At 51.6% G+C, this 20,579-nt stretch overlaps 1 pseudogene; it reads right to left on the bottom strand.

Moving 5' to 3' along the window:
• Positions 1-2,725: 2,725 nt before the first annotated feature.
• On the bottom strand, positions 2,726-15,837 carry LOC139833999 (uncharacterized; annotated as a pseudogene).
• Between the last annotated feature and the right edge of the window lie 4,742 nt (positions 15,838-20,579).

Here is a 20,579-nt window from a genome sequence, read left to right as displayed (position 1 = left end):
CGGGGCTTGCCAATTCCTTGGTAGGTCCTTGGTGTGTTGGTCCTCTAAGAAGCAAAATTGCATATCTCTCTCCACCGCCGAAGCCGAATATGTTGCCGCCGCAAGTGGATGCACTCAATTGTTATGGATGAGGCAAACTTTAAAGGAATACGGTGTCATTTGTGACAAAGTGCCTCTATTATGTGACAATGAAAGTGCCATCAAGATTGCCTATAATCCGGTGCAACATTCAAGAACGAAGCATATTGAGATCCGGAATCATTTCATTAGGGATCATGTTGCCCGTGGTGATATTGAGCTTATCTATGTTCCTACCAAAGATCAACTTGCCGATATATTCACGAAGCCTCTTGATGAAGCAAGGTTCTCTTATTTGAGGAATGAGCTAAATATCATTGATTTAAGGAGTATAGCTTGACCATCTTGCAAACACACCTTTGTCTCAAAACTTTATTTGGTTTAGATGTGGGCATAGAAATAGGGGGAGTGCGGTTTAAATTATTGAGCTATCCCCCCCCCCCCCCCCCATAATGCCAACATTAAAGATATCATTCTCGTTATATCATATGTTGATATGTGAGCTTCAATGATGAGTATTGGTTTGGACCCAAGATATATCTTCGCAGTGCCATACCATAACACTCATATATGGTGGCCTAGGCCACCACACTCTTCTTTGGGAAGAGTTGGAGTTATTTGGATCTTCATTGGTTTTTATTGACATCTCCTTGTTTATGGGAAATCACTCACTTTTGGCCTTCATTTGCATTATTTGCAAAAATGAGTGATCATGTACCATCTCACAGTTTGGCGCTTCTGTCCTAAGCCTATCTCATCTAAGCCATATTCTTTTCCCTCTCCGAGTGCATCAATCCTTTGTCAAATTCCAGTTTTTGGCACATTTTCCTGCTTTACCGGAAGTTCCGGTCGTTTCGGCCGGTACTTCCGGCTGAATCCGTTCTGCCAGCGTCAGTCCGCTGTTCCTGGTCTATTGGTGGGAATTCTGTGGGACCGGAAGTTCCGGCTCCAACGAGCGGAACTTCCGCCCTTACGATTTCTCCACTTAACCGATCGGGGACGGGGGGGGGGGGGGCAGTTCACACTCCCCACTTTTCCCCATCCAAAGAACTATTCTCTCTCTCTCCCGTGTGGCGGCTGCATCTTCCTCCGGCCGGATCTCCCTTCTCCGGCGACCCCCGCCGGATTGGCTCCATGGATTGGCATCCCCTCCATCTTCTCCTCCATGGCTCCCCCCGGTTTGTGCCCTCTCCCTCTCTATGTGTGGGTAGACCTCACTAGATGAACTATAGGGCATACTCTAGGCAAAGCTATGGTAGAACATCTCTAGATGCCTTTCCTTGACTAGATCTTGCATAGGATGTTGTGGTAATGCGGTTAGACGAGCCATTTCCACAGATCTGGTGAGAAACTGTGCTATTTTTCGAACAGCCGGATGTTCCGGCTCCAAAGGCCGGAACTTCCGCCCTGGGCGGAACTTCCGCCGGTTCTCACCGGAACTTCCGGCCTGGCAAGTTTTTCTGCTATTACTCAATATCCTGTGCAGGCTCTGGTTCTTGGCTTCCTTGCTAGTGTGCACTCATCTATCATTCCTATCCTGTTGATTCCATCCCAGGTACTTCCAAGAAGAGGAACAAAGGTCCGGTGGACCAGATTGAGGAAGAACTTGAGCAAACTAGACCATCCAAGCTCACCTCTCGTCAGCAAGCTGCTCAGAGGCATAAGTCACCCGCTGTTCGTGGCAAGAATGTCCATGTATCCGTGAAGAACTTGCAGTATCTTGAGTACAAGGAGCTCCGTGACACGAACCCTTACCTCACCCCTCGGAACAATAGGGTTGGGGATAAGCGGTTCCACAACAAGACTCAAGAGGAGATTTTCTATGAGGTGTATGTGCCATTCAAGAAGGGGGTAGCCCCTCAACATGCTATTGACACCGGCAAGATGGCCGCTTCTAGGTACTTTGAAGAAGCCTATGCTATGTGTGGAGAGTTTGGGCTCTATCCCATTATGGAGCTCAACAAGGATTATGATGTCGGGTTGATCCAACAATTCTATGCCACCGTCCACTTTGATTCAGATGCAGCTAAAACTTTCCGGTGGATGTCTCATGAAAGGCTCCTTGAGTCTAACTTGGCAAAGTTTGGAAGTGCCCTTGGATACCCTCGCCTCCCGGGCGTCGATGCAAATGGTTGGAGGTGCCATGATAGTTCATTTTCTCAACCAAGGGAAGTCTTGGAGAACCTCTACATCAAAGGTTGGGGTGTCCCGGGCAAGAATGCGGATCTTCTCCCTACTTGGGACATTATGCTTAGAGTCTACCGGGAAACCATTGGACCAAAGGGTGGCAACCTTGATGAGTTGCATCTATATGAAGTGGATCTTATGGCAAACTCCTTTGCTAAGAGGGGCACCGGTGAGAAGCTTGATGTGATGGACTACATCTACAATGAGATGTGGACATGTGTGATGGAGAAGAAGCTTCCCTCGTATGCTCCGTACATTATGAAGCTCATTGAGGACACTTGGATGGACACTTGTCAGACTTCCCTCATTCACTCTATTCCGCTCAACGTTACATCCCATGAAGTGAAGGTTTTGAGGACCAAGCGCCACAACGCGCCCATTGAAGATGTTCCTCCCATGGTTGAGAAGCCCCCTAGTTGGGCTTCTAAGCTTGCTCGCCGCATGAGACAGATTTTTTGCCTCACCTCTGCAATCAACCACCGTCAGTATCAGCAGCATGCAGAAGCCAAGAAGTCTCGGGTTCGTCAGAAGAGCATCATGAGGGCTCTTAGTGTGGACGTGTCTCCTCCCGGATCCGAGGAGAACATCACTCCGGAGGCTGAGTGGGTCTCTCAGCACGGCATGCCTCTCCCTCCCGATGGCCTTGAGATCGAGTCTCCTCCGCACACTCCTCCCTACCCCGGCGCTTCATCGAACCTCCCTCCCGGCTGGGCTAACGCCGAACCTTGGGACGTGTAGTTTCTCCTATCTCTTTTTGGTGCCTTGGTGCCAAAGGGGGAGAGTGAGAACCTTATTAGGTTGCTCTCCGTTGGGTATTTGCATGGGGGAGTCACAAGCTCGTGTTGGCTTTGATTTTTATTGCTTGTGACTCCATTTATTCTTGTGGTGTCGAACTATGTTCTTAGTTTATTTGGCTTGTAAACTCTATCTATGTGTTTGGAACCTTATCTATGTGGATGGTAATCTCCGTATGTGAGTCTTCCATGGTTATCTATGTGTGCATAGTCCTTTTATCCATATGCTTATCACTATGTTATATTGCTAACCCATGGAAGTCAGATGCAAGATTTAGGGGGAGCTTCGTTTGTACCAATGCTCATATCTAGGGGGAGCTCCTCTATATCTTTCACATTGTTGGTTTACATTATTCACTCCTTGCAAATACTTGTGTTGTCATCAAACACCAAAAAGGGGGAGATTGAAAGAACATTTCCCTCCCTTTTGGGTTTTGTGTGTTTGATGTCAACACTAGTTATATTTTTATGTGCGTTGATGTAGACAGGTACAAGTTTTCGAGAAATATACTTGATCGGTGAAATGGTATGGCTGTTCTGAAGTTCTGAAGGCCTTTTTATTTCTGGCGGAAGTTTCGGCCCCAGCAGGCGGAAGTTCCGCCCAGATGCTTCCAGCAGATGCCCTTCAGCGCTGTTCTGTTTACAGGTTTTATTCTCTGGCCGGAAGTTCCGGTGATGCTGGCCGGAAGTTCCGGTCAAGCGGAACTTCCGCCCAACTTCCGGACAAGTTCCGAAAGTCAGCGTTTTGTGGCTCAGTATGTCCAGTATGCTTTTTCTGGTTTTTCGGAACTTAGCCGGAACTTGGCCGGAACTTCCGGTCACCGGAAGTTCCGCCCTAGTTCCGCCCCTATCTTTTCTGACAGGTTGCCTGACGAAGAATCTTCCTGGCGGAAGTTTCGGCCCTCCTGGCCGGTACTTCCGGTTCCAGCCGGAACTTCCGGCCCTCCTGGCCGGAACTTCCGGTGTTACGAGAAATGGTCTAAACGGTCAGATCTGAGAGCTCCAATCATATAAATAGCTCTCTTCTCCAAAGGGACAAGTGGCTCAATCATTGCAAGAAAAATCTGCCAAGCTTCACCACCATTAGAGCCACCTCAAGAACACAAGATTTGCAAGATCTCCTTCCTCCCCCAACCAAAGCTCTTGATCTTTGGAGATTCGAAGGAGAAGACATCGATCTACATCCTCACCGAAGCGATTTTCATTTCCCCTTCATTTGTTTGAGGGATCTCATGCTAGTGTTCCTATTTGGTTCCCTAGTTGATTTGTGTTGATGTGTTGTTGTTGATTGTTGTATTGTTACAGATTTGGGAGCCTCCAATTCGGTTGTGGATGTGTGCCCCAAGAACATTGTAAAGGCCCGGTTTCCGCCTCGAGGAAATCCCTTAGTGGAAGTGGGCTAGGCCTTCGTGGCGTTGCTCACAGGAGATCTGAGTGAAGCCTTCGTGGCTGTTGGTTTGGCTTGCGTAGCAACCACACTCCTCCAAACATAGACGTACCTTCTTGCAAAGGAAGGGAACTACGGGAATCATCTCCGTGTCATCGCGTGCTCCACTCCCGGTTACCTCTATCCCATTCTATCTCTTATATATTGCGTAGCTATATCTTGCTTAGTTGATAACCTTGTCATATAGGTAAATTCACTTAGTTGCATATCTAGAGAATTTACCTTTGTGTCAAGCATAAATTGAAAAAGAACTAAAAATTGGTTAGCACCTATTCACCCCCCCCCCCTCTAGGTGCGGCATACGATCCTTTCAGAGATGTGTCATAATATTGAAGAAGGATGGTGGGAACACCAGCTCAAAACTAACGAGACATTGGACCACATCATTCTGCAACCTCGGTAGATTTTCTGGATTTATTACCTTCTGAGAAATTGCATTGAGGAATGCACATAGCTTCACAATGGGCAGTCGAACATTTTCCGGTAGAAGCCCCCTCAATGCAATCGGAAGCAACTGTGTCATTATCACGTGACAGTCATGAGACTTTAGGTTCTGGAATGTTTTTTTCTCCATATTTATTATTCCCTTTATATTGGAGGAGAAGCCAGACGGGACCTTGATACTGCTCAGACATTCAAAAAATATTTCCTTCTTTGCTTTTGTAAGAGCGTAGCTGGAGAAATGACGTCCTTTAACTCTCATGCAACTTTTTGGGGTCTTTCCAATGTTGCTGGTCCTCCCGTGCTTCTGGTGTATCTTTTGTCTTCCCGTACACGCCCAGAAAGCCTAGCAGGTTCACGCAAAGATTCTTCGTCATGTGCATCACATCGATTGAAGAGCGGACCTCTAAGACTTTCCAATAGGGTAGATCCCAAAATATAGATTTCTTCTTCCACATGGGCACGTGTCCGGCATCGTCATTCGGAACAGACCGTCCGCCAGGACCCTTTCCAAATATTACATCTAGATCCTTGACCATACCAAATATATCAACACCATCACGACGGGGAGGCTTCCTCCGGTGATCAGCCTCACCGTTGTAATGCTTGCCTTTCTTTCTTACGGGATGGGTAGTCCTAAGAAATCGACGATGCCCCAGGTACACGACCTTCTGACCTTTTTCCAAATAATCACCTTCGAGCTCATGTAAACAGTGCGTGCATGCATTGTATCCCTTGTTTGACTGTCCTGAAATGTTACCAAGAGCAGGCCAGTCATTGATGGTTACGAAAAGCAGCGCTCTTAGGTCAAATTCCTCCTGCTTGTGCTCGTCCCACACACGTACACCTGCTAGGGACCACAGCTGTAGAAGTTCTTCGACTAATGGCTTCAGGTACACATCAATGTCGTTCCCGGGTTGCTTCGGGCCTTGTATGAGCACTGGCATCATAATGAACTTCCGCTTCATGCACAACCAAGGAGGAAGGTTATATATACAAAGAGTCACAGGCCAGGTGCTATGGCTGCAGCTCTGCTCTCCAAAAGGATTCATGCCATCTGTACTTAGACCAAACCTTAAGTTCCTTGCATCCTGTGCAAAGTTTGGGAACTCTCTATCGATTTTTCTCCATTGGGAGCCATCAGCAGGGTGCCTCAACATCACGTCATTCTTACGGTCTTCTTTGTGCCATCGCAACAACCTAGCATGCTCTTTATTTCTGAACAAGCGTTTCAGCCGTGGTATTATAGGAGCATACCACATAACCTTGGCAGGAACCCTCTTCCTGGGGCGCTCGCCCTCAACATCACCAGGGTCATCTCGTCTGATCTTATACCGCAATGCAGTGCACACCGGACATGCATCCAAATTCTCGTACTCACCGCGGTAGAGGATGCAGTCATTAATGCATGCATGTATCTTTTGCACATCTAATCCTAGAGGGCAGACAATCTTCTTCACTTCGTACGTACTGGCGGGCAATTCGTTACCCCTTGGAAGCTTCCTCTTAATTATTGTCAGCAACTTTCCAAATCCTGAGTCAGTGACACCGTTCTCTGCCTTCCATTGCAACAATTCCAGTGTGCTGCCTAGCTTTTTATGGCCATCTTCGCAAGTTGGGTATAACAATTTGTTGTGATCTTCTATCATCTTGTCGAAGGCCAACCTTTCCTTTTCAGTTTCACATTCTCTCCTTGCATCAGCAATGGCCCGACCAAGATCATCATCAACAGGCTCATCTGGTGCCTCTTGATCTTCTACTTCATTGTCTTCATTGCCTTCTGCAGTATCATCGTATTCAGGGAAATTGGGATAATCGTCATCATCCTCTTCCTCTTCTTCATTGTCTTCCATCATAACCCCTCTTTCTCCGTGCTTGGTCCAACAATAGTAACTGGGCATGAAACCGGATCGCAGAATGTGGTTGTGAATGAGACTCGAGTGAGCGTAATTTACGGTATTTTTGCAGTTGACACATGGACAATACATGAAGCCACCATGTTTGTTTGCCTCCGCCACGGCCATAAAATTATCCAGACCCGAAGTGAACTCGTCAAACCGTCGGTCAATGTACATCCATTGCCGATTCATCTGCATGATATAATTAAGCTGATCAAAACCATTACAGAACATCACGATGTATATATACACATGCATTTTATCAATTACAGATGAAAAGGATAAAGTTGTTAACCTCGATGAAGAAGAAAAAAGCAAGTTAAGTGTGGCTTGATTTGTGTAAACTCAAGTGGCAAATCCTCTTAAGCATTTAATCGAACACCTCTTGTGCATGTGAAGAAGAGAGGAGAGAAATACACCCCTCTTGTGAAGAAAGTGAAAAAATGGCCAAGTGTGGCTCACACTTGGGCAGGGGCAAGGTTATATAGCCAGATTGGGGACTTTGTCCCGGTTTGTAATACAAACTGGGTCCAGAGGGGGGGCCTTTGGACCCGGTTTGTAATACAAACCGGGACTAAAGGTTCCCCACGCCTGACACGACCTGTCGCGCCCTGCCGTGGACCCTTTAGTCCCGGTTTGTATTACAAACCGGGTCCAAAGGCCACTACCGGACAGGCTCTGAGCTAGTGGGGTCGCCCTGGGCAAAACGAACCGGGACCAATGCCCCCCATTGGTCCCGGTTTGGTTCTGCACTGGGACATTTGCTTGGGACCAAAGGCCTCTTCTCCACTAGTGAAAAATGCATGACACGGTTGGTCTCCTCTCCAAACCCGTTTGATAAGATTCCAAGTACCTTCCGAATTCTCTAGCTTCCACAACCATTTACAAAGATGATTTTTATGCATTGTTGTCAATTTAAGCACTCCCAGTCCACCACAATACTTGGGAAAACACACAATTTGCGAATTTACCAAGTGATAACTTTTCATGTCACTAAACCATGCCAAACCATCCTCTTTTTATGTGATTTCATCTTCTTTACTCAGTTTGGAGTCTCAACAAAAGATAGCATACTTAAAGTAATGCTTCTCAAGCAAGCATTAACTGAAGTCAATCTATCACCCAAAGAGAGCATTCTACCTTTCCAGTCTATGAGTATTTTCCCTGTTTTGTCCTCAGGTCATTCATTGAAATTTTTCTAGTGTTTTTTCATCATAGGCATTCCAAGATATTTTGAATGAACTTTTGTAATAGGACAAGTAGAGGTGTCAATGTAACTCTTCTTCTCTCTCTCAATAGCAGTACCCAAGCAGTATATATCACCCTTGTGTGTCGTGGTATCGTCACGGCATATGCCATAGGGTGGCTAATTGAAGTGGTTCCTGAGGGATCTCACGGCGGTATCCGGATGCGGGTATGGGCACGAGCGACACGGCGACGTACCCAGGTTCGAGGCCCTCCGATGGAGGTAAAACCTCTACTCCTGCTATGAGTGTATATGATGATCACACAATACAATGGTGCTCCTAGAGCTGTGTCCGGCTGCTCCTGGGAGGCTAAGGGAGATGATGGTCCCTCTCACAGGGCAGCGCCAAGGGTGGAATGAAGTAAGAATGATCGATCCCCTGCACGAGAGGGGGTAGTGCGGCTTATATAGACGCCGGCACTTTACATAAAAGACCCTATAGTTTACTGGCCGGCTTGGCCGGCTCCGGCTTCCGCTCCTTCCCGAGGCGATGACGTCAGGAGCCGTTGAGGCGTCGTGGCCCGTCCCATCCGGCTGCCAAGGTCAGCGGTATGGAGAGGAGGTGTCCCTGTCGCCGTCAGCCACTGTTGCCAGTACGGATCGTCGTAAGCCATGATGGCCTGTCCGGCGCGTGGCACTATTGCTCCACAGTGCCCCGCGCTTTACGGAAGATGCAGTCAGCGTGGACTTTGGGAACCCGGATCACCAACCCGGTTCCTTCCAGTGCAAGACTCGCCAGCCTCGAGTCGGTCTGTGGTACAAACCCCCAGTCGGATATGGCTTGTAGAAGCCGGCCCAGCTACAGCATTGGTGGCCGTAGCCAGGCCGACTAGGACCTAGAGCCAGCCGGCTTCCGGACCAGCCGGCCACGGCGCCAGCCGGCTGCACCTCAGCCGGCCTTTGCCGCGAGCCGGCCAGTGGCCAGCCGGCTGCTCCGCGTCCATTGCCCTACCCGGGGTCTTCCCCCCGACATTAGCCCCCGAAGCTGGCAAGGTCCTGCGTTTAGAAGGACCTAGGCAGGTTTTCCTGGCTTCTCGAATATATTTGACGGCACTTGGAGGGGCCGACTGAGAATTTCCCTTCAGCCGGCTGCGCCCTCATCCGGCTCGTTCCTGCCGGCTTCTTCTAGCCGGCCGCTTTTTACACTTATACAACTTTCGCTTTCTCGCAAGTTTTGGTGGCGTCTCCGCCTTGTTGATGACTTTTGGTCCGAGTTGAACTTATTGTCCGGCTCCGGCTTGCGGCGCGCCAGAGTCTCCGCCGCCTCGGGTCCTGCACCCGACTTGACCGGTCTGACGCCTGGCTCTGCGGTCGGTTCGTCTGGTCACATCAATGTTTCTCCGGATCCGGTGCGGTAGTGGGGAACGTGGTGTGGCCGTTTTCGGTAACCGTTGCGGTCGTGGGAGGAGTTACGGCGCAGTAAATCCCGATCGTGGCCCACGATCGCCACGTGGCCGCGCAGCTGGCGCGTCAGGCGGCTATAAATGCCCCAGGTAGCGGTACCGAGGCGCCCTTCTTCTTCCTCGCACTCTTCGTCCTCTCGCTCAAGCTCTCTCTTTTCTTCGCTCGAGCGTTCCGTCGCACGCCAACACTTCTTCTGCAATAACCTCCTGGCGAACTCCGGCGAGCAGCTGCCCCGACGTTCTCCCGCCGGGCCGCCGCCGCCGCTCCACCAATCCGGCGCCACGGGGCCACGCGTTTCAACGGAGCGTCCTCAGCCGCCGTCGTCGCCGCCGCCGTCGCAAGGCTCCTCGTCGCCCTTTCGCCTCTCGTGGTCATCTTCGTCTTCTGCTTCGACAATGGCCTCCCCCAGCGGATCGTGGAGGGGCTCATACATGCGGGAGGACGACATCGAACGGCTGGTGCGCCTCCGGCGGATCCCGCGGTCGGTGGTCACGCGGGTGCCCGGCGAGGAGACGGAGCCCGAGCCGAGGGACGGCGAGCGCGTTGTCTTCGGCGCGCACCTCGATCGCGGGCTGGGCCTGCCGGCTTCCACCTTCTTCCGGCAGTTCCTCGACAACTTCGGCCTGCAGCCGCACCACCTGCCGGCCAACGCGTGCGTCCTCCTCAGCTGCTTCGTGGCGTTCATGGAGGCCTACGCCGGCTTGTGGCCAGACATCGACTTCTGGAGCCGGCTGTTCTACTTGAAGGCGCAAACCACCGAGGGCCGCCTGCGGGCCTGCGGCGCCGCCTCGATCTACACTCGGCCCGGTACGCCTTTCCCCAAGATCCCCACCGTTGACTCGGTGAAGAACTGGCAGATGTCGTTCTTCTATGTGCGCAACGAGGGGCAGCTCGTCGACCAGATCAACTTGCCGGAGTTCAACCCGGCTCCTCCAGTCGGCCGGATCAACTGGAGCTACAACGCCCGCACGACGGATCCAGACGCTGAGGTGAACCAGCTCTGGGACTTCCTGGGGGCAGCCGTCGAGAATGGGCTGACTGCCGAAGACCTTCTCTGCACCATCGCCGAGCGCCGGGTGCTGCCGCTCCAAATGCGCACCCACAAAATCGGGCACATGTCCGGCCGGTTCGATCCGAACCGGACGTCCAAGGCACTGCTCTCCAAGGCCCAGGTGGCCAGCCGGGTGAACAACATCACCAAGGCAAATGTGCCGGACGACTGGAACTACGGGCTGGCGCCCCGTGACAGGGACCACCTACCCGAGCAGGTAAGCTTTGTGTTTTCACCGGCTTCCGGCTTGCGGCTGCGAGGCCGACTTCCTTTTGCCTTCGCCGACTTCCGGCTTGTTGTTTGCTTATGTTTTCTGTCTTTCTAGCTCTTTGAGCGCCAGAACGCCGAGGACGGCGACCTGGCGACAAGGAGGTGGACGCCGGATCACGTCGATCCGGCTGACCAAGCCGGCGACCAGGCCGGCGACGACGACCTACCGCAGGTGCCTGATCTAGGCGGCCAGGGGGAGCACAATCCGCCCCCATCACCGGAGCAGCAGGAGGACGAGGAGCCGGCGACGTCCGCCACGGGGCCAATCCCCACCGTGCCTCTGCGCACGAGGCCGCCCAGCACCACGGCGACTTCGGCGCCCAAGGGCACGAAGCGAGCCAGCGACCTCCGCTCTACTGCCGCCTTGGAGGCGAAGGCGAAGAAGCAGCGCCGGCTGCAGCCGAAGAAGGTTCCGGAGCAGGCCGGGTGAGTTCTCTTTTCTCTTTCTTGTTTGATTCCTTTTCTTTCCTTACTTTTATGCTTATCTTCTCTTTGTTTATCCGTCTAGGGCCCCTATCAAGTTTGCCCAGGGCGGCGGCTCTCGGCAGACTCCGCGCGTTGCGTCGCCGCCTCTGCGCCAGAGAAGGGAGCCGACGCCGCAGCCTTCCTCACGCGCAGCTACGCCGCCGCCGCCTGCGGGCGCTCCGCCTCCCGCAGGGGCACCTTCCTTTGCCGTGCCGCTGGCCTCAGCGCCGATCGCGGCACGCGGGCCGAGCCGACGCGGCAGCCGACGCTGGATGATATGTTCCCGCGCCGGACACGTCTTCGGACCCAGCTGCGGGGCCGGGCGGGGCATGCCGCCTTCAACCGGAGCCGGAGCCGGCAAAGCCGCACCGTCCGCGATCGGAGCCGGAGCCGGCAGGGCTGCGCCGCCTGCGACCGGAGCCGGCACCAGGCCAAGTGTGGTGGTGCTGGATGAGAGCCCGGAGGGGGCACCTCAGGCGCCGGAGACAGCTGCGCCGGCTGGGCCATCTGCTGCGCCCGGAGCGTCGCCACCGCCGGAGCCGACGATAGAGGAGCCGGCCAGGCGGGAGCCGGCAAGGGATGAGCCGGCGCGCACGGAGGGTGCCGACTCGCGCGCGTTGGTGAGGACGGGAGCCCCATCGGCGCCGCAGCAGAGCCTGCACGTGGCCAAGGGCGCTCTTCTTCTTCAAGTGCCGTCCGCCTCCGACTCCAGCCTTGGCTCGGCTGCCACCATGGAGCAGGCGTGGCTCCGCGCCGACTCCTACGAGGTGACCAGCCGGGAGGGGAACCCCGGCCAAGCATCGGTGGAGATGTTCTTCTCCAGCCTGCAAGCCAACCTCAAGGCTAGGGCTGCCGAGACCGCGGCCAACCTCGCCAAGGTGGAGGAAGCCGGCAAGGTAAGCTTCATCTGTTTTTGATTTGGTTATCATCCTGGTAGCCCTCCGAGGCACGGGCCGGCTGCTTGGAGCCGGCGTGGGTTTCGCCTATCTGACTGACTTTCTTTTTTCCTTAGGCTGTGATGGATCGGCGCACCACTCTGTACAACCGCGCCGTTACCCATTACCACAAGGCCAAGCTGGACCGGGCCGACTTGGCCCGCGAGCTGGAAACCGTCAAGGGTAAGATTTTGCTTCTGTCGACTCGATGTCTTCTTTCTTTTTAGTCTTGGTTGGCTGACGTTTCTTTCCGGCCGCCTCGCAGTTGAAGCCACCAAGGTCCCGCGGCTGGAGTCGGACCTCCGGGCTGCTCGCGCCCAGTGTGCCGAGAGCGAGGAGGCGGGCCGATCTGCCACCGCCAAGCTCAAGCTGGCTGAGCAGGAGCTGACGCGGCTGCGCCTGCTGGAGCAGAACCACCTCACTGAGCTCAACTCCCTTAGGACGGCGGAGAAGGTGGAGGATCTGAGCCGGCGGCTGACGGAGGTGGAGAAGCAGCGGCTTGCGCTGCAGGAGGAGGTCACCGCCAAGTCCACTGAGCTGACGGCTACCGCCAAGCGCTGGACGGACGAGTTTGGCGCGCTTGATCGCGGCTTGGCGGGTGAGTGCATCTCCATGTTCCTTTCCCTTTGCCGGCTTTCGGCAGCCGGCAGCAGAAACTTCTGATTTCTTCGCTATCTCCATCTTCGGGCTGGTGGCAGTCGGTTCTTGCCGGCTGCCGCCAGGCTTTTCCTTTTGGCTTAGGACTTCGAAAATTTGCATTTTTCAGCTTATTTCGGCTTCGATGATCTCTGACTTGCTTCTTCTTGCAGCGGCCTTCCCGGAGACGCAGGACGCGGCTTTGGCAGCCGTTGGCGTTGCGCGCGAGTCCAGGAGGCGGGAGACCGGCGAGGGCAGCTCGGAGTACTTCTCCATGGAGGACTACATGGCGTCCATGGCTGCCCGCGTCGAGCCCATCACCAAGCTTGGCTGGGAGCTCCGGAAGGCGGTTGAAGAGCTGGCGCCGTTGCTGTGGCCTGAGGAGGCGGTGCCGCAAGATATCTCCAGTCTCACCTCCTTGATGGAGCGGGCGCCGGACCGCTTCCTCGACTGGAAGGAGTCGGCCACGCGCGCTGGTGCCGACATGGCGCTGTCCTTCGTCCTCTCTTGGTACAACGAGGTGGACCTGGGGCAGCTCGAGTTCCGGCGAGCCGGCGTGGAGGACAAGCTCCCAGCCGAACTCAAGGCCGCCCGTCTTGCCCGAGCCAGCGCCATCGCCGACTTTGTCGACAAGGGCGCCTTCGTCGCGGACCCGAACCCTCCTCCATCCGACGAGGACTACATGGAAGATGAGGAGGCGGAAGACGCGCCCGAAGACGAGCCGGCAGCCGGCTCCGCTGACGCCCCTCCGGCTTAGTTTACCTGCTTTTCAGTTGTTCTTTTGCCAAGACAATTTATTAAATCCCCGGGATGCCGGGTGCAGATGTATGAATATTATCGCCCTTTAATTATGTCACACTTTAGTGTGTTTGTTAATCACTTGTGTGCCGAGTTGCTTTCTTTCGACTCGTTCGCTTTTTCCCATCCGCCCCACTCTTTGGCTGTGCTCTTGCCGGTCGCACATCCGACTTGCGATCCGTCACCGGATCAAGAGCGGGCCGCTGGGTGAGGCCGACAGTATTTCGGTCGAACGAGCTGAATTCGGCAATCCGGCACTTATATGAAAAGTTGTAAGTCAACTCGCTTTTACTCTTTCCCTTAGTCGTTTTTCGCGTGCCGGCTCCCTAGGCCTTACTTCCGCCAGCCGGACAGCTGGGTTGCGGTCTGTAGCTGGATCGGAAGCCGGCTGTCGGAAACCGGATCACGTTACTGAGCCGACCGCGTGAGAGGGTTCAAGCCAATTGGCGAAACAAGGTAGAGTACGCGAAAAACTTGTCGGAAACGGCGCTCTCGGCGCGTGCTTTTTTATAGCTTACAAAAAGGGATACAAGGGATACATACATTCCTGCTCTCATGTGTAAAATGGGCGGAGTAAGTTGACATTCCAGGGACATTTAGTCTCCTCGTCAGCCTTGTCCGGCTTGTTTTTCTTAGCCTCTTGGGCATCTATGAGATAGTAGGAGTCATTGCCTACTGCCTTGCTCACGATGAAGGGACCCTCCCATGGGGATGACAATTTATGCTGTCCGGCTGTCCGCTGGATCAGCCGGAGCACTAGGTCTCCTTCTCGGAATGCTAAGGGCTGGACCATCCGGCTGTGATAGCGTCGGAGGCTCTGCTGGTAGATAGTAGATCTAGACGCAGCCAGCAGCCGGGCCTCTTCGACCAGGTCAACTCCATCTTCGCGAGCTTCTTTGGCTTCGGCTTCTGTGTAGAGCTTGATCCTTGGTGCGTCGTGCTCGATATCAGTCGGCAGGACGGCTTCGGCCCCCTATACGAGGAAAAATGGTGTGAAGCCGACTGAGCGGTTTGTCGTTGTGCGCAGGCTCCACAGCACATTGGGCAATTCTTCAATCCAGCAGCCGGCTGCTCGCTCAAGCGGCTCCACCAGCCGGGGCCGGATGCCGGCTAGGACTAAGCCGTTAGACTTTTCCACTTGTGCGTTGGACTCTGGGTGCGCCACAGAAGATAGGGCCATCCGGATCCCCATTTCCCCGCAATAGCGAGAGAAGATGCCTTGGGAGAAGTTGCTGCCGTTGTCAGTGATAATGCTGTGGGGGTAGCCGAATCTCACAATGATTTCCTTGAGGAATGTGACGACTGTGGAGCCGTCCAGCTTCTTGATTGGCTTGGCTTCGATCCACTTGGTGAATTTGTCAATCATCACCAAGAGATGTGTCATGCCGCCTCGCGCCGTTCTGAATGGGCCTACCATATCCAAGCCCCATACGGCAAATGGCCATGTGATGGGGATGGTTTTCAAGGCGGAAGCCGGCTGGTGTCTCTTCTTTGCGAAGCGCTGGCAGCCGTTGCACTTCTTCACCAACTCTTCTGCGTCTCTGAGCGCAGTCGGCCAGTAGAAGCCGTGCCGGAAGGCTTTGGCCACTATGGCTCTGGATGAGGCGTGATGTCCGCACTCTCCTTGATGGATTTCCCGTAGGAGTTCAATCCCTTCAGCCGGCTCGACGCACCGCTGGAACACCTCACTTACGCTGCGTTTGTACAGCTGGTGGTTGATGATTGTATAGGCCTTGGCCCTTCTCTCAATCTGCCTGGCCTGGACTCTATCATCAGGCAGCACACCGTCGGTGAGGTAGGAGAGGAATTCTTGTGCCCATGAAGGTACGCATCTTATCTCGAATACGCTAACCAACAGGGCCTCCTGCGTGGGAGCTTCCGGATTCGACTGCATGGTCGCCGGGTTCGGCTTGCTAGCCGGCGGGTTCGGCATGCTAGCCCCCGAGTTTGGCGATGAAGCCCCTGGGTTGGACTGAGAAGTCCCCGGGTTCGGCATGGTAGCCGGCGGGTTCGGCTTGTTAGCCCCCGACTTGGGCGATGAAGCCCCCGGGTTCGGCTGAGCAGCCCCCGGGTCAGCCGGCACGAATATTGAATCTGAATCCGGTGACGGTATGATGGATGGCTTTTGAGAACCGCCAAGGCGATGCCCGGCGGAATGGCTTGCTGGTGTAACATCCCAAGTTTCAACAATAATAAACAAGAAGAGAAATTCCCCAAAGTCAAAATTTGCAATTAACAAAAACTTTTTCTATGCATATAGTGCCACATATAGATAAATGCATTTGAGTGATATTCTTTTGTGCAATTGCCATGATGAGTGCTAGTATGTGTAAACCTTGCTATGTGAACCCTAACCAAGTTCACTAAACCCTAAATTGGGGAGAAATAAAGAAATTGGGAAAAACCCCTCTCTCACTCTCATACACTCTATGTAAAATAACCAATCCTCAACCAAGGCCAAGTTAGCTTGCCCCTTTGCTTCTAAAATGCTTCAATATGATAAACTAACCCTTTTGCACCCTTGGATCAAGAATCAACTCAAAAGAAATCAAGATTTCATCACACATGTGATAATGGTCACATCTCACAAAAATATTTTCTTCACCTCTTTACCCCTCTGTTTTTCTCAAATCTTAAACTAAGCAAGGTCAACTAAAGCTAGGTCATCAAAGACCATGTCAAGGTGAGAAACTTTGATGTTGACCACCCTCCCTAAAGTTGACTAGGTTGACCAGAATAAGAGGGCAAAGAGGGAACCCGAGAGAGAGAAGAAGATCACCCCAAATTTTGAAAACTTGCAAATCAATTCCAAATTGAGTGCCACCACCACCAATACATCACAATATTTATATAAATGAGATTCACCAAAAAGATTTCCAAAATTCAAATAAAAACTTCATGCGGCCATATGATCGAACACCTTGCATGCAATAATCCAGATTTGAGCTACACCCTTTTATCCTCTGGTTTCTTCACTAAACCCCTTTAACCTTTGATCATTACACTCTCTTACACCCCCTGCCTCTAGCCCAGTACTTGCATGGCTGATTAAAGTGGAGGAGAAACCCTAGAACATGCTAAACAATGCCATGCTGGCCACCTTTGGCACCCATCTCCCTAGCCTCTCCCTCGTCGTTTCTCCATGTCCTCGAGCATCTCTGATACATAAGGATCACGCCCGTACCACTGGATCGATCGCCATTGCACGGCACTGCCCAGAACGCCCGTGTCCAAACCTTGCCAGGACGTGCCAGCCGGCGTGGTGATCACGCCCTGGACGCGCAAGGACGCCACGCACTCGACCGCTCCCGTCCTCGCCCTGCATCCCTATCACCGCGTCGAGCATCGCCTCTGCACCCTCTACACGCTAGACGGACGCCCGTGCCTGCCCTGCATCGTCGCCGTCGCCATAGCCCAAAATGATGCCGCGCGCCCAGTGATAGACATTGCACGCGCCCGAGCTCTCCCATCACCCTTTTCTCGGTCTCGATACAGGTTGAGCATCTCCCGTACACCAGCTAGCCATAGCCGTCCTTCGCTTGCCCTTTCGCTCGCCGGAAACGCCACGCCATGGCCACGCCCTTGCAGCACACCACGGCACCCCTCGCCGCTATAAATAGAGGCCCTCCCAGCAAGCTCACCACACACCATTCGACTCCCCTCTCACCACTGATCATCCTCACCACCATAGCTTGATCGATTGCCGCTGGAGGAGGAGCAATTTCAAGATCGGAGCCGCCGGGGGACGCAGCTCACCGTCGGCGATTGGCGCCACCCCAAGCGCCGCCGCTGCTCCCAACCTCTTCCCCATCGACTACACCTTCACCGCGCATACTGCCTGAGTCCTGCATCGGCCTGGTAGGCTCTCCGACCCCCTACTGCCGCCGTGACCTCGTCGGAATCCCGCCGGGGACGACGACGCTCCCCAGCCGTAGATCTCTGTTCTAATCCTACGGCCATTCTTTCGCGTACCGTTTCGCCGTGTAAAGAGGCGCCGACAGGTGGCCCCCACCCTGTCAGCGCGGCCCGAGCGCGCCAGCCGCGTGTTGGGCTGCGAAGTGCTGCCGAATCTCGTTTCGGCCCATTAACCTTTCCCGCCTAGCCCACCAATTCAAATCCAGTTTATTCTTTATCCAAATTTTGCTCTGCTGAATGTTTAGTAAAATTTGAATAGTTTGAATTCTACCAAACCAAATCTAGCAAACTTTATACCGTTGGAAAGCCCATGAAATTACCCATCCAATGCCACTGGCCCCATCTCCATTTTCGTTGTAGATTTAATTTGATAAAAATAACAAGACAGGGACTTTTGCACTTTCAAACTTTATTTAAAATTCAACCAGAATAGATTTTGAAGTGATTCCAATTTTAATAAATCACAAATGATGTCCTCTAATTGATTATGCAATAACATAGCCCTGTTGTTTGTATGATCATGGACTAGATCAAATAAAATGGCTATGTAGTCATTTCTAGAGCATTTTATAGTGGAATTCAAACTCAACCCCAATATGAGAATTACCTCTCATTTAAATTTTGATCCTAAGTACTAATAACCAGGGGGAATGACTTAGGCTAATGAACCCTTGAGAATTAATACTTAGAGATTTTAATTCATTTAAATACTAAGTTTTTAAAACTATGTGAAGTGTAACACTTCAATTAAATTGAGCTCACATATAATAGATATGAAATGTTGACTTCGGGGTCAACCTATATTTCATACCTTATTATTATATGGTGAGATTAAATCTTAATATTAAGTAATGCAAAGAAATGGAATTCTTTAAAGACCTACATATCAAATCTAAGAAATAGGAATAATGAGAGGAAATTATTTCTCTTTTAAATAAAGACAAACCAAATAATCCACCATGCCATGTTTGATTGATACTAGGACTAGTGTGTGAACTCTTTGAGTGTTTCTAGTTTAGTATGTGAGCTTGGTTTAGTATTTATACCTCGTATTCGTATATAGACGCTAGTAACGAGGAATACCAAGAGGAGGAGGGCTACTCTCAGGAAGAAGAAGAGAACTTCGATAACTACCCAGCTCAAGGCAAGCTAACCCTTGCTAAACACAAGTGCTTAGCTCTACAAGAGCAAAGGCACCCTCCCACTTTACTTTTATGTTTTACCTATCCCATGTATTTACTTACATTTACCTTTGCTTATTTTTTTTCAAAGTACCCTTTTGGATTTATGATTCCCTTGTCTAGATTAGAACAAGAGCATCAAAGTTAGCCTAAGCAAATAAAGATAGATAGCACCCCCTCATGACTAGTTGCTATTGCCAAGAACTAAAATGGACTACTCTAGATGGGAACATTTGTGAAATGAACTGAAGTGAAAGATTTTGAAGGTGAATATGACCAAGAGAAGATGGTGATTTTTTTTATAAAACTGATAGTTGAGTTCGAATGCGATACCCTTCCAATTATACAAGTACCCCCACAATACCTGATTATGGGTAGGGCTTAACTAGAAACTTGTGTATTTTAGTATGGGTTCCCTCTGAACAAACATCATAGGGGTTACGCTGCGGCTGCCTCCGTTACTTGTGGATTGATGTTGAAATGAGGTGAATGTACGGCCCAAGCCCTGTGCAGTTCCCGGGTTAACTGCGGTTTCCACCGGGAGGCCAAGCTCATGGGGAGAGGTGCTCATACTAGCATATATAAGTGAAAGGTTTCGATTGATGATCCGCGTACTGTGTTACGATGATTCGAGGTTATCCTCGACGGATGTAATCAAAAGTTGTGGCACAAGAGTACAACCTCTGCAGAGTGTTAAACCTATTCGAATAGCCGTGTCCACGGTTACGGACGATTGGAAAGGCCATACTATCTCCGTTATCATTAAAATGTTTTGATTCTGGAAATGAATGGTGGTTTGAAAGGTGACATTATGGTGATCCATAATGAGTCGTGGGAATGACACTAATGTTCCCACTTGAGTTAGTCTAGCACATGATAAGGCTTTACCAAAGATTTATGAAACTAAAACTTGGCTTTATGCAAATAAACCTAGAGCTTAGCACCCCCTTACACTTATTGAGTATTTATCTTAGAGTTAGTTTGCGAGTACTTTAAAAGTACTCATGGCTTTGCCCTGGCTATTCAAATGCCAGACTATGAAGGAGAGCACCAGTATCAGGATGACGGACAACAGGACGTCTACGATAACTAGGATCGTCTTCTAACGTCAAGCGTTGCCTGTGGAATAGATCGTCCACTACTACTTCGCTTCCGCTACTATTTGTGATGTTGAACAATATATGCGTGTAATATTGGATCATGTGATCTATGGTTGTAAGACAATATGTGTTGTAATAAATGATGACTCTATGCTACTTACTGTTATGTCTCGCAAAAACATTATTCCTGGGATTGCGATGTACGGCATAATAGGCATCTGGACTTAAAAATCCGGGTGTTGACAAGTTGGTATCAGAGCCATTGTTTGACCTTAGGAGACCCTAGTTAGAATGGAAAGCCCCAACCACTCAAACCGAGGTCCGTGCATTTCTCGGATTGGCGGGATACTACCGCCGATTCGTTGAAGGATTCTCGAGCATAGCAAGACCGATGACTCAATTGTTGAAGAAGGACCGGAAGTTCGAATGGACCGACAAGTGTGAAGAGAGCTTTCAACAGCTCAAGTTAAGATTGACAACAGCCCCAATACTGGTTATGCCGGACATTACCAAGCCCTTCGATGTGTACTGTGACGCCTCCAAGATTGGTCTTGGATGTGTGCTGATGCAAGAAGGCAAAGTGATATCTTACCTATCAAGACAGCTGAAGCCGCATGAACAGAACTACCCAACCCATGACCTAGAGCTAGCAGCGGTGGTGTTAGCACTGAAAGTATGGCGTCATTACCTCATGGGTAATCGATGCGAGGTTTACTCGGATCACAAGAGCCTG

This window comes from Lolium perenne, chromosome 7 (assembly GCF_019359855.2).
Source record: "Lolium perenne isolate Kyuss_39 chromosome 7, Kyuss_2.0, whole genome shotgun sequence".
In the NCBI taxonomy this organism is placed as follows: Eukaryota; Viridiplantae; Streptophyta; class Magnoliopsida; order Poales; family Poaceae; genus Lolium; species Lolium perenne.
Note: the sequence above shows the minus strand (reverse complement) of the source record. Positions and strands in the feature narration are given on the sequence as shown.